At 38.0% G+C, this 4,685-nt stretch overlaps 1 pseudogene across 1 annotated transcript; it reads left to right on the plus strand.

The window, feature by feature from the left end:
• Nucleotides 1-3,309: 3,309 nt before the first annotated feature.
• On the plus strand, nt 3,310-4,178 carry LOC112608027 (annotated as a pseudogene). Its single transcript, XR_003115930.1, has one exon. The product of XR_003115930.1 is annotated as a 60S ribosomal protein L7a pseudogene (transcript).
• The last annotated feature ends 507 nt before the right edge of the window (nt 4,179-4,685 follow it).

A 4,685-nucleotide genomic window follows, 5' to 3' on the forward strand; every position in this document is an offset into this window, starting at 1 on the left:
CTGGAGAGGATGTGGAGAAATAGGAACACTTTTACACTGTTGGTGGGATTGTAAACTAGTTCAACCATTATGGAAAACAGTATGGTGACTCCTCAAGCATCTAGAACTAGAAGTACCATATGACCCAGCCATCCCATTACTGGGTATATACCCAAAGGATTATAAATCATGCTGCTATAAAGACACATGCACACGTATGTTTATTGAGGCACTATTCACAATAGCAAAGACTTGGAATCAACCCAAATGTCCATCAGTGACAGACTGGATTAAGAAAATGTGGCACATATACACCAGGAATACTATGCAGCCATAAAAAAGGATGAGTTTGTGTCCTTTGTAGGGACATGAATGTAGCTGGAAACCATCATTCTTAGCAAACTATCACAAGAACAGAAAACCAAACACCGCATGTTCTCACTCATAGGTGGGAACTGAACAATGAGATCACTTGGACTCGGGAAGGGGAACATCACACACCGGGGCCTATCATGGGGAGGGGGGAGGGATTGCATTGGGAGTTATACCTGATGTAAATGACGAGTTGATGGGTGCTGACGAGTTGATGGGTGCAGCACACCAACGTGGCACAAATATACATATGTAACAAACCTGCACGTTATGCACATGTACCCTAGAACTTAAAGTATAATAATAATAATTAATAAATAAATAAATAATAAATAAATAAATAAAAAGAAAAGATGAACACAATAGAACTTTAGGTACAGTAACTTTAAATAAAAGGAAGACCCAAATAAATAAAATCAGAGATGAAATAGAAAACATTAAAACTGGCATTACAGAAATACAAAGGATCATGGAAGACTAATGTAAACTATATACTAATAAATTTGAAAGCACAGAAGAAATGAATAAATTCCTAGAGACACACAACCTATTAAAATTGAATTATTTAAAAATGGAAAATCTGAACAAATTACTATTGTGTGAGGAAATTTAATCCATAACAAAAAGTCTTCCATCTCCCCTACAAAAAAAAAAAAAAAAAAAATTAGGAACTGACAACTTCACTGCTGAATTATACCAAACATTTAAAAAAGATCTAGTCCCAATTCTTCTCAAATTATTTCAGAAAAAAGTTGAATAAGTACTTCCAAACTAACGTTACAAGGCAAGCAATATCCTGATTCCAAAAAATAAATTAGAACACAACAACACAAGAAAAAGCTGCAGGCCAATATCCCTGACAAACAGATGCAAACATTCTCAACAATATACTAGCAAACTGAATTCAACTACTCATTAAAAAGATCATTTACTATGATTAAATGGAATTCATCTAGGAATGCAAGGATAGTTCAACATACACACACAAAAAAGTGTGATACATCACATTAAAAAGAAGAAAGACAAAACCATATGATCATTTCAATACATATATAAAAAGCATTTGACAAAATTTAATACTGCTTTATCATTTAAAAATTCTCAATAAGGTATAGAAGGTATTATCTCAACAAAGTAATGACCATATATGACAAACCCACAGATAATATCACACTGAATGGAAAAAGCTGAAGGTTTCTCTGTAAGATCATGAATAAGAATATGATGCCCACTATTAACACTTCTATTCAGTGCAGTAGAGGAAGTCCTCGCCAGAGCAATTAGACAAGAGGAGAAATAAAAGAAATCCTAAATGGAAAAAAAAGAAGTCAAATTGTTCCTGTTTGCAGATGACATGATCTTATAGAGATAACACCCTAAAGATTTTGACAAAAATCTATCAGAACTAATAAACAAAGTCAGTAAAGTTGCAGAATATTAAACCAACATACAAATATCAGAATCATTTCTGTACACTAGTAGCAAACAATCTGAAAAAAGTCAAGAAAATAATTCCAATTTCAATAGGAAATCTATTTGTATTTGAAATAGATTTCAAAATAAATAAGTAAATAAGATACCTAGGAATAAACTTAAAGAAGTAGGTGAAAGATCTTTACACTGAATACTATAAAATATTGATGACAGAAATTGAAGAAGACAGAGAAATGAAAAGATATCTTACATTCATGAATGGAAAGAATTAATATTATTAGAATGACCATACTACCCAAAGCAATTTACAGATTTTATGGAATCCCTATTTGATTTGATATCAAAATATAAATGAAATTCTTCACAGAAATAGAAAAAAATCCTAAAATGACGACAACAACAACAACAACAAAAACAAAGCTGGTGACATCACACTACTATACTACAAAGATTTAATAATCCAAGCAGCATAGTACCAACATAAAATTGGACACATGGACCATGGAACAAAAGAGAGACCAGAAATAAAAATTACATACCTACAGTGAAATTATTTTTTTACAAAGATTCCAAGAACGTACACTGGAGGAAATACAGTCTGTTCAATAAATGATTCAAAAATTATATATCCACATTCATAAGAATAAAACTAAACTTCTATTTCTGAACATAATTGAAAACTGACTTAAATAACATCCCAAACTGACAATACTAAAAGAAATCATATCTTAAATGCCTTAAATGACATGAAAGTGAGCAAAATTTATTAAAATAATACTTCAAACATTCAAGAAAAATAAGCAAAAGTGAACAAGTAAGTTTATCAGGTCATTCTTGCACTGCTATATAAAAAAAACTTGAGACTAGTTAATTTATAAGAAAAGATGTTTAATTGGCTCATGGTTCTGCAGGCAGTACAGGAAGTTTAATGCCATCTGCTTCTGGGGAGTCCTCAGGAAGCTTCTGATTATGATGAGAGGCATGGGTGAGCAGTCATATCACATGGCAATAACAGGAGTAAGAGTGAAAGAAAGTCATGAAACGAGGTGCCACACATTTTTAAATGACAAGATCTCATGAGAACTTACTATCACAAATACAGCACTAAGCCATGAGGAATCTGACCCCATGATCCAAACACCTCCCACCAGGCCCCACCTCCGGCATTGGGAATTACAATTTGATATGAGATTTGGGTGTTGACAAATATCCAAACTACATCATTCTGCCCCAGCCCCTCCCAAATCTTATGACCTTCTTACATTGCAAGACACAATCATGCCTTTCCAATGGTCCCCAAAACTCTTCATTCATTCCTGCATTAACTTAAAAGTCTAAAGTTCAAAGTCTCATCTGAGACAAGACAAGTCCCTTCCAGCTATAAGCCTGTAAAATAAAAAAAAAAAAACACACACACACACAAGTTATTTACTACCAATATACAGTGGGAGTAGGCAGTGGGTAAATATTCCCATTCCAAAAGGAAGAAATCAGCCAAATACAGCTCTACTCTCGCCGCCCAAGATGCCGAAAGGAAAGAAGGCCAAGGGAAAGAAGGTGACTCTGGCCCCTGCTGTCATGAAAAAGCAGAAGGCCAAGAAAGTGGTGAATCCCCTGTTTGAGAAAAGACCTAAGAATTTTGGCATTGGACAGGACATCCAACCCAAAAGAGACCTCACCCGCTTTGTGAAATGGCCTCACTATATCAGGTCGCAGCGGAAGAGAGCCATCCTCTCTAAGCGGCTAAAAGTGCCTCCTGCTATTAACCAGTTCACCCAGGCCCTGGACTGCCAAACAGCTACTCAGCTGCTTAAGTTGGCCCACAAGTACAGACCAGAGACAAAGCAAGAGAAGAAGCAGAGGTTGTTGGCCCGGGCTGAGAATAAAGTTGCTGGCAAAGGGGACATCCCCACTAAGAGACCACCTGTCCTTCGAGCAGGAGTTAACACCATCACCACCTTGGTGGAGAACAAGAAAGCTCAGCTGGTGGTGATTGCACACGACGTGGATCCCATCGAGCTGGTTGTCTTCTCGCCTGCCCTGTGTCATAAAATGGGGGTCCCTTACTGCATTATCAAGGGGAAAGCAAGACTGGGACGTCTAGTCCACAGGAAGACCTGCACCACTGTCACCTTCACACAAGTGAACTCGGAAGACAAAGGCGCTTTGGCTAAGCTGGTGGAAGCTATCAGGACCAATTACAATGACAGATACGATGAGATCCGCCGTCACTGGGGCGGCAATGTCCTGGGTCCCAAGTCTGTGGCTGGTATCGCCAAGCTCGAAAAGGCAAAGGCTAAAGAACTTGCCACTAAACTGGGTTAAATGTACACTGTTGAGTTTTCTATACATAAAAATAATTAAAATACAAATTTTCCTTCAGAAAAAAAAAAGAAAGAAAGGGGCTACAGGCCCCATGAAATTTCAAAACCCAGCAGGGAAATTATTCAATCTTAAAGCTCCAAAATAATCTTATTTGGCTCAATGTCCCATATCCAGGGCATACTGATGCAAAGGGTGGGTTCCCAAGGATTTGGGCAGCTCCATTCCTGTGGTTTTCAGGGTTCAGCCCCTAGGCCTGCTCCAGTGGGTTGAAGTTAAATGCTGGTTGCTTTCCCAGGTTGAGGGTGCAAGCCATTGATAGATACTAGGATCTACCATTCTGGGGTCTGAAGGATAGTGGCTTCCTTCTCACAACTCTACTAGGCAGTGCCCCAGTGAGGACTCTGTGTGTGAGGTCTAACCCCAAATTTTCCCTTGGCAATGCCTTAGTAGAGGTTTTCTGTGGGGGATCCAGTCTTGTAACAGCCTTCTGCCTGGGCACCTAGGCTTTTCCATACATCCTCTGAAATCTAGGCAGAGGCTCCCAGGCCTCAACTCTTGCACATTGTGCACCCACA

The sequence above is a fragment of the Theropithecus gelada genome, chromosome 15, assembly GCF_003255815.1.
Source record: "Theropithecus gelada isolate Dixy chromosome 15, Tgel_1.0, whole genome shotgun sequence".
NCBI classification, from domain to species: Eukaryota; Metazoa; Chordata; class Mammalia; order Primates; family Cercopithecidae; genus Theropithecus; species Theropithecus gelada.